This window comes from Eschrichtius robustus, chromosome 6, assembly GCF_028021215.1.
Source record: "Eschrichtius robustus isolate mEscRob2 chromosome 6, mEscRob2.pri, whole genome shotgun sequence".
Classification (NCBI taxonomy): domain Eukaryota; kingdom Metazoa; phylum Chordata; class Mammalia; order Artiodactyla; family Eschrichtiidae; genus Eschrichtius; species Eschrichtius robustus.
This window is the reverse complement of record NC_090829.1, coordinates 107,213,372-107,223,904: the sequence shown is the minus strand read 5'-3', so window position 1 is coordinate 107,223,904 and position 10,533 is coordinate 107,213,372. Positions and strand designations below refer to the sequence as shown.

Genomic DNA, 10,533 nt, shown 5'->3' with positions numbered 1-10,533 from the left:
CACATGCTTTTATTAAGGTTCCTAGGCGAAGTGCTTTGGGGTTCCCAGGCTAAGGCAAGATTGGTTAATTCAATTCAAAAGAGTGGGGTTTTGGTAAGCTCCACAGGGGTCTTATCTAAAGGGAGCACACGGAGAAGGCACTGAGAGGTGGGAAAGATTGTTGATCACAAGAGCCGTTGGGGAAGTATTATCAGAAACTTAATTTGCTTGTGACTCTGCAGACTGTTATTTGGGGGCACTTTCATGAGGGGCTAGTGTCAGTTTAATACCCTCATAGGCTACTTAACCAAACAAAATGGATGCAGAGGCAACAATATCATGGAGTAGCTTAGCTAAACTCTCAAAATATATATTAAATAACAAAATGTAAAATTCTAGAACAGTATTGGCTCCACTATAACAGTTTTCTGAATTATCTAAATTCTGGTCTGTTTGGACAGCAAGATTTATATTTTGCCTGAAATCACTTGAGGTTTAGCAGGGATTCCTATTTCTTTATATTTAGGAAAATCTGAAGATAGCTACGTGTGCTATTCTGAATGCAACACACTTGCTTTTGACATTTTCTTTCATTTTTTTCCATGTGAAGTCCCTCTGACACTAGGTATGACTAGAGCCTATATTAATAAGATCTTTCAAGACTTAACTTCTCATAACTTATTTTTAAGGTAAAGAACCTGGAAGACGTATGTCTGCATGAGTTGGAAACCAAAAATTCCACTTGCATTTTTGCTCATTAAACACACAAAAGTTATTCAGAAACTGACCCAAGACACATGCCAGTTGAAATAACTTAAAAAGGAAATGACTTTCTTTCTCCTTGTGCTGGCCTCATGGAACAGTCTCATTTACTCTTCAAAACATGTTATAAAGTTTGATCTTGACCAGGAAGTTGAGAGAATGTAATCACAGTCTGTTCTCTTTGAACTGGCTGGGTCTGCCAGCCAACTTCTCTTCTGGCATTCCCAGACTCAAATTAGTCTTGCGATTAATTAATAACCACTTTAATTCCTTTCTTGAAAAGCATGATAAAAAAAAAATCATATCCCAACATTTAAATGCCTAGCATTTAATGTCATATAATCACCTGAAGGTGAAAATAATATCTGCCTGGCTTGATTTCACAGTTACAGGAATGTCTGGGTCTAGATATCTGGGAATATTTGAAAGCCTAATGAAACTTTTTGGTTTTTATTTTTTTTTTCAAAGTTATTCTCTTTCTTTCTGGGCTTTGGCATTAGGTAAGTCTATCTAGAGATGATCTGATAACAAGTGATTTTTATAGGAAGCACTCATAGCTTTGAGCAATTTATAGGAAACATTCATAGCACTGAGTGTTCCTTTAGGTTTACCAATTTTATTTTCTAGAACCCAAAGGTAATTTTTATAGTGGTGGATCCATGAGCATTAAAAAATAAGAGTTAATTCTTATTAAGTTGTTACTCCAAGTGCTTCTTTGTGTATTAACTCATTTAATCTTCATGATACCGCTATGAGGAAGATACTTTTTTGAAGGGGAATAAGGGGTCATCCCCAAATATAGATGGGGATTCTGACCCAGAGAAGGTCACAAAGCCAGTAAATGGTAGAATCAGGATTTGAAGTCAGCCTGTTCAGCTTGCCCGGTCCTTATCTGCAATATTGTTCTTCCTCTCTATATTAGATTTAGGAAGAACTATCTGTAAAGATTCAGTGGCCTTAGGATAACTCATAACAGAACCAGCATATTCAAAATTGCTTGGTATGAGTCATTATGTAATTTTCAAGTTTTCAGGTCTATGAACTTTGTTTATGCTAAACTCAATACCTTAGAGCCTGTAGGAATATATAATCATAACCTCTTTTGGCAATGGACACTTCTATTCATAATTTCCCATGTATAATATATGAGAATCATTTGGACAGAAATATATGTATATATATATATGCATATAATAGGGAAATGTTATTATGATTATTATATTTTAAAATATAATTTTCCTTTTAAGTTTACCTTGTTTGGAGGAGTTTCTAGAAGGAAAAAAAAAAAAATGAGTCAAATTACATTTTAGAATTTCTTTTTCCTAAATTAATGTTTTACCCTCAGTGACCTCATGAAGATATTCCAGAAAGGCTGGGGTGGGGGGACATCTTTAAAAGTTAGAAGTATTTCATGTATTTTGGTGTTCAACACCATGGTCTTTCAAGTGACTGAAGCATTGCTAAGAAAAAGTAAAACTCTGATGTCAAAACAGTAATTGCTTTTTTTATATTTGCAACTGATCATAGGACTTAAGAGAATTTTGATCTTATGGATATGTCAAACACGTAGTATTAGATATATAGCAAAATTTACTCTAGGCAATTTTCAAGGTGATTTTAAAAATCATCTTAAAATTAGTTTTTATATTATAGATCATGGAAATATTTCTTAAATATAACGACAGAAATAGCAAGATAACATTTTTCAAATTGGCTGTTTCTTATAATTTGTTAAACAAAGACCTTCTTGTGGAATTAAAAAAAAAAAAATTAACACATCAGCAAAATATGCTAGCTAACTTTTAGCATGTGTGAGATGAGTAGCACATTTTACTTAAACTGCTATTACACAGTGTGGTGTTTCTGCTCTGACTACCTAAGGTTTGGACTTATGAAAGTATAAATTCAAGAAATTTTGATTTGAAAACATAATAACTAGGTCCCCAAATAGGTCCTCCTTGTGATCTCCTCAGAAGTGAACAGTTTTTTTTCTTTTTTTCCAGGTTGTTTAGCTTTCGCATTTGGTCAGTGAATCAATAAATATAGAAGTTATAACTTCTATGGCTATTGTAAAACGTTCGATGCTTGGTGTGGATATAAGAGGGCAGGAGGTTTTGAGACTTTATCTTGCCAATGTTTTGTGAGAACATCAGAATGTCCCTGAGGCTGGGACCATATGTTTTTCATCTTGAGTCTAGCACATTTCCTGACACATAGTAGGCAGTTGAAAATATTTGTTGAATGGAAAAATGACTGAATGGCTGAATGTGCTAAACTGTTCCTGCTTCACATTTACAGGTTATTTTTAAAACTGTTAGAGTGAGGAATATACTCATTGAAAACAGCACAAAATATTTTCTTTTCACAAATCTCCAAGGATTTTTGATAGGTGTGTTTGTTCCCCAGTGTGCCAAAAGCTTTAGTCACTGTTCTCTTTTCAATACAAGCATCAAGGAAGTCTTTGGTTAACTCTCAAAACACTTAAATTTGCTTTTCCAATTGTTCTCTTTGCAGAAATGTTAATTTACATGTTGAATTTTCCATTTTTTACATATCATTAACAGCTTTTATGCATGATGGCTGACAGTTATAAGCAATTTTTCTTAAAACAGTTCTACCTATTGAATATCATGTAACCATTATTTTATTTTACATGAACTTCTCAACAACTCTAAGATGTAGGTATTGCAATTATCATTCCTATTAACCTAGGCCTAGAGTTATTAAAGAATCTGACCTAGTTTGTTCCACTATTAATAGGGCCAGACTTGTCAGATTTGAAATTGTTCCTATGGTCTTTGACAAGGCTGTTTTTGCTGGCATTGTATTATGTGTATGTATGTACCACATTCATTGCTTTAATGTATTTTTTTTAAATAATTGGTTCCTAAGTTATGCATAATCAGTTTAGAGCCCTTGCTTTAAGCAAATTCCTTCCTTTACCTTTAAGTCTAGAACCAAAAGTGCATGGCTGGAGATGTCAATTTTTCAGCATATTTTATACAAATAATATAACTTATTTTTAATATTTGAAAACCTATCATATTTTCTTTTACGTTTCCACATTCTTAAGCATATATGCCCAGAGATATAAAAGCTTGAGGAATAAAAACAAATTTTACTTTTAAGCACCAGATTTGTTTTTCATATGGTAAAGTCTTTGATTTGTTTTGTTTTCCTGCTTCCCAAACCTGCTAACATAGTCCTGCCAGGATACAGGCAGTTGTTTATGACATTCTAGTATTTTTCAGGCAAAGAAAAGGTTCTTCTTTTTGTTTTTTTTTTTTCATACTCTTCTTTTACTAATGTAAGTCAATATACCATCAAAAGTTATTTTGATTTTTGTAGAAATGTAACAACTGATTTAGGGGCTTAATATAAAGCTCCAATTCTATTATAATACTCTTAGTCTCCATATTTTTGCTTTAGACTGTCTAGATGGACAAATAAATTGACAACTTTAATCAATATGTCACATTCGTAAGTCAAGAAAATCCATAAATTTATATGGATGGATTTCCCTGTTTATGCAGATAATCAATCCTTTAGTCTATCTACATATTTATGAAGTAAATTAGAGAACAAATGAATGAACTAAGCCTACTTCAGCTGTTTGTGAGAAAAGCCAAATCAATGAGGCAGTGAGACCATAGTGGGAGGCCATGGATGCCCATTTGAATATTATAGGTCCTAAGAGAGAAAATCTTTTCCTTATTTTAATTATTGACGTTCATTGGCATAATTTGAAGATTATTGATTCAGGAGTCAGAGGCCTGATTGTTGGTTGGTTCTGCCATACAATACTGTGTGACCTGTTGTCATTTACTTAACCACATTAGATCCCAATTTCCTCATGGAGACCATCACAACTTTCGTTGACTCATAACTTTGCGGTGACTATCAAAACATATAAGATACTACGCAAAAAATAAAAACATTGTAAAAACTGCAAAGAGCCTTAATAATAGATTTTTCTTATTAACATAAAATCAAAAATCATCTGGAATTTGCCTCATTTAGATGGAACCCTAAACCCCAGTAGCCTGTTTCTTTTTAAACCTTCATAATTTTCCATGTCTACCCCAAGAATAGCAAATGGGAATTTTCCTTGAGGAGTTTACAGATCATAGAGATGAACAAGGCAAGTGAGCATCTGTCATTAGATCAGATGACTAAACTAAAACCATTATTTCAGATTGCCTTAGGTCTCATGTACTCAAACCAGCAGCAGTAGTCTTGTGTATACGTGTGTTATGGGCACGAGCGTCTTTGTGCCTGTGTGAATTTTTGCCTTTATAATAAATATATATTATCCTTTCAACAAAATAAATAAAATTTCAACTTCTGAATGATCCACTACATGTTGGAACTATTCTAAGCCAATACTCTACGTCTTAGAGGAAACCTCTCACACAAAAAGAAAATAGATTTATGTTTCCCACAGGACAGCAGAGCTGGAAGACATTATACAGAAGAAACAACTAGTTTGTTCAAAAGGACCAGTATTAAAAAGACACACATTTTATGTTATCATGTAGAAATGATGAATGATACTTCTTGTAGATGGTATCAGATAACAATAAGAGGAAGCATATCTGATAGCTACAATATTGAGCCCAATTAGACGAAATGGGACAGCAGTACCTAATGGACAGCACACATCTGTTGTTACAATGTGAAGTACTCCGTGGAATTTGAGAATTACCCAAGAAAGTGTAGGGAAATTTCACACAATCTGACTTTGTCTCTAGTTGATATTTCAGTTGCAGAGACACCATAAACCTGTTTTGATGCTAGAGTAACAGCACTCCACCAAAAAAATCTAAGTATCATAAAACGAATGTTGTTATTACTAGAAAGAAAGAAAGAAAATGTTGTATATTCAAGACAGAAATAACTTTGTTTTCCAAGTAGTTAACTAAAAGAATATATACTATTTCTTCTGTTGCAAAAGTTGATTCAGTCTTGAAATATAAAAATAAAATTCAATGATACAAATGGCAAGGAACTAATTTATGATGACCTCATAGATATGTATTCTTTTTATTAAGAAACTAAAAAATGACATTTTTTTAAGTTGTGCTGGGCTTCAGCAGCTGTGATCGTATTATTATAATCAGCTATCTAATTATGTTGGAATGGTGCAAATTTTTTTATGTTTAATAGCTCAGTGGTCAAGATACCCAAAACTAGCACAAGTAGAGATTTGAAAATGAAAGTAACTTAGTCTAAACCTTTTTAGAACAATATACATATATTTTTGTAAACTAATGTAAAACTGATTTTAGTATTAATCTGTTGTTCAGTTTCAACTACACCTATTCGGAGAGTTGCGACTACTTTCCTATTTGGAGAGTTGTGACTGAAAATAAATTAATGACCCTTTCTTTAATCAGAACATTTAACCCAAGAAACTTCATTTACAGTGTCTAGTTTTAAAATAAACCACAATTCAATGAACAAGTATGATAACTGAGTACTGAACCTATGCTCTAAAACCTCTGACATATTTTTTTCTCTGATGTTAGGAATAATGAAGTAAAACTTAAGAAATAGATGTAAGAAATGTACAAAAAGATGTTGCAGTATTTTCTTCTATAAAATTGGCAGACAGTGTTTACTGTGAAGCCAATAAGGGCATTTGGTATGATCGTCATCATACCACTTTCTTTTTCAGCATGCTTTCAAGTTTCCCTAAGTTACACATGCTATTTGGGAAAGAGAAATATAAGCAAATTTAGTAGCATAATTGGAAATGAATGGGTCATCACGTGTGGTTGTAATATAAAATATTTTAGGAGTAAGGCAAGTAAAGCATAATGGTTTAGATCTGTTGCTCTCAAACTTCAGTGCACATCAGAATCACTCAGTAGTGATTCCTGAGTGGGCCCAAGGATTTTTATTTCTAACAAGTGATGAGGTGATGCTAATACTTCTGAATCAGGGGGCATACTTTGAGAACTACTAGTTTAGAGGTACATGAGTTGCTAATTTTACTTCTGAATTAAACTTAGAGAATGTAAAAAATTTTATTGTTTATAATTAGTAGAACAAGATGTTCAATTTTAGCCTAATGTTAAAATCCTATGAGTGAAAGGGTAATTGAATATAAACTTAAAGGGTATATTGAGAACAGATTTATTACAATGGAGTCTGCAGTTCATATGACTGTATAATAGAGTGCCTGCTCAGAGCCCTAAAGATGAAAGCACTGTTGATATTGGCATAAGACCAAGACAATCCTAAGAGCAATAACTAAAGCAACAATCAGTGCTTGTTGATATTTTATAGTAACATATCAACAATACACCCCAAATGGAGACTAGAGGAGCAAAGCAACACCATGTGACAAAGTTAAAGGAGATGCCGTGTACGAAGAGACAAAAGAAAGGTTTTTGAAGTCTCTATTTGAAGAGTGACTACAAATGGTCATGAATTGGTACATAGCTCAAGGGTATCCAGCTGAAGTGGATAGGGGGAGTTAAAAGTCCACCTCCAATCCTTGCACCCAGATACCTGACACTGAGGCGGGGGTGCAGTTTTAATTGCACAAAATCATCATTTGTCCAAATGGTACATCTTTTTCTAATTCATCTCCCTACTTCAGGAGTCTATGTTTTATTTTATTATTTTTTTATTTTTTATTTTATTTTTTAATGAAGCACAGCCAATTTTATTCAAAGTCTCCAAAATTTATATTTAACATGTTAATTGTTTCTAAGATGTTTCACCTTTGTAAAATGGTTTTATTTCACCTTTCTTTTATAGATTTTTCATTTTTTCTGTACAGTTCTTCGGGAGAAGCCAGAGTCCTGAATTACACAGTTAGGAACCTCTGACCTACTATTCTGATTTTCTTCTCAACATTCATGGCCAACACCTGGCTTTTAAATGAAAAGCTTTTGGTCTTTTCAATCACTTGCTGATAGGGTGAGACTGCACTGTTACCCATAACCACATGACATAATTTAGAATCAACCTTGGCATCCAGTCTTGTATTTCTAATCAAATTTACAACCCACCTTTCAGCTTCTTCTGGAGTCATGTTCAGTTTATCTGCCAACATGTTAATGCTGATACACTGATGGATGCGACAAAAAGTCTCAAATATGAAGAGACAGACATTTTTAATGAAGTCCTCCAGACAAGCCACCAAGAAAAAACTCATTCACTAGCACTGATTCACATTCCCTCAGCTTTTTCTGAGCCCCGTCAAAGTGAAGGTTAACATATAAGCATTCAACAAACTCTGTAATTGGGTCTTTACATGTGTAAGACTCCTGTTGAATAACGTGGCCCAGATCTTTTAGCACCTGCGGCGTTTTCAAACATCTTTCTTTGTTATGACTGCTGTGGTCAAACAGTGGAGAATATGTGGACACATCGTCTGAATTGCATTAAGATACTGCGGATGGTACAGGAAGAGATCGATAATGTTATCACGCCCTTGGGGTTATTGAAGAAAACAAACAGAGACTAATGAATCAGCCATGTTCGCTGCTGAAGAGACTGAAGCGGAGAACTCACAGAATTGTATCTATGGTCTCTTTTAGCCATGTAAGGTCTTCCATGGCTGCATCCCAATTCTGCATTAAGATTTCAGAAGCCAGTTTTCCCCAGAGTGAACTCAAAGCATTTCTATCCGTTGCTGGAACTGACACTCTAAAGAAGTAAAGATATTCTGCAGCTCAAGAGTAATTTCCACATTTATATAGGAATTTTGCATACCGAGAGTGTCTCTAAAAATTCCTGCCTAAAACCATGTTTGTCTGCCAGGTAGTCAAACCGCATCTGACCATCCCTGTTTGACTGCATTTGCTTTGTAGTTTCTGGATCTTCAAACATCTTCACAATTGGTTCTGTTTCTGCCTGAAGCTGTTTCAGTTGTGCAGCAACAGTGGTTCTTTTTTCTCTCAAAGCATGAGGAATATCATCAGAACAAAGGTTTTAGTGTACATCCATAGCAAAGGCTACCGTATTGTTATCACTAAGAAGATCCACTTTCCCTTGTAATAATTCTTTTTCATTATATATCTCCTTTACAGAGAGAAACTCAAGCAATGAAAAGACTAGATGCCGATCCGAAAAGTTTGCAATGTGAGTAGTCAAGTCGTACTCCACCTTCTTGCCAAGGAAAAGTAAAGTGTAGGAGTCTATTTTTTAAATTTAAACCCAGTAAGCCAAGGAATTTAGGCCAATTTGTTAGTTCCTGAAATATGGAAAGAAAGCAACCACAATTAATGCTGGTGCTATAGTATTGGGTTGGCCAAAAAGTTCCTTTGGTTTTTAAGTTAAAAATAAAAGACATATTTTTCATTTTCACCAAGAACTTTATTGAACAACTTATTCACCCTTTTGTCCCACTACCTTCTGCTATTTTCCAGGCAACTTCATAATTCCATCTTCCCAAAACTTTTTATTTTTTTGAGCAAAGAACTGTTCCAGGTGCCTTTTACAGTCATCCAGGGAATTGAAATTTTTTCCACTAACAGAATTTTGTAAAGACCGACATCAATGGAAATCTGAAAGTGCAATGTCTGGTGAATACAGCAGATGAATCAGAACTTCCCAGCCAAACTGTAACAGTTTTTGCCTGGTCATCAAAGAAACGTGTAGTCCTGCGCTATCCTGATGGAAGATTATGCATTTTCTGTTGACTACTTCCGGACGCGTTTTGTCGAGTGCTGCTTTCAGTTGGTCTAACTAGGAGCAGTACTTGCTGGAATTAATCGTTTGGTTTTCTGAAGGAGCTCATAATAGAAGACTCCCTTCCAACCCCACCATATACACAACATCACTTTCTTTGGATGAAGACCGACCTTTGGTGTAGTTGGTGGTGGTTCATTTCGCTTGCCCCACGATCTCTTGCGTTCCACATTATTGTGCGCTATCCACTTCTCATCACCCGTCACAATTTGTTTTAAAAACAGAATGTTTTCCTTACGCGTAAGTAGAGAATCGTATGCGGAAATATAGTCAAGATTTTTTTTGCTTAACTTATGTGGAACCCAAACATCAAAGTGATTAACATAATCAAGCTGGTGCAAATGATTTTCAGCTCTTGATTTGGATATTTTGAGTGTGTTGGCTATCTCCCACGTGGTATAAGGTTGATTGTTCTCAATTATTGTCTCGATTTGATCACTATCAAACTTCAACTGGTTTACCTGACCGTGGAGCATCGTCCAGTGAGAAATCTCCAGCACAAAACTTCACAAACCACTTCTGACATGTTCAATCAGTCACAGCACCTTCACCATACACCACATAAATCCTTTTTTTGCGTTTCAGTTGCATTCTTACCTTTCTTGAAATAATAAAGCATAATATGCTGAAAGTGTTGCTTCTTTCTTCCATCTTCAATATTAAAATGGCTACACAAAAATTCACCAATTTTGATAAGTTTTTTTTTTTTAATGCATGCTGATATGATAGCTGTCACAATACAATCTAACAAAATTGTTTCTAATGAAGTTAGACAACTAAGCGCTACTAGAGCCATCTTACGGAAAAAAACAAATGAACTTTATGCCCAACCCAATACTTTATGGTTACATGACCTTAACTAAGTGGTCTAACTCCTCTAGGCTACAGTTCCCTAAAACATGAATTGAAGTTGTTGGAATGAGTAATCTCAAATGCTCTTTCATCTCTGAAGTCTAATAATCTTACGTTTAAAATAAAGTAAGAGAGTATCTGAATAGAAAAAGATCATGAGCATTGACACCAGGCAGATCTGGGTTCAAATCCACATTCAGAAAACTTCCTTGCTGAATGGGTTTGGATGCATCA

General features: G+C 34.6%; 1 pseudogene; it reads right to left on the bottom strand.

Moving 5' to 3' along the window:
* Window positions 1–7,514: 7,514 nt before the first annotated feature.
* LOC137765948 (eukaryotic translation initiation factor 3 subunit E-like) lies at window positions 7,515–9,923 on the bottom strand (annotated as a pseudogene).
* Window positions 9,924–10,533: the final 610 nt, after the last annotated feature.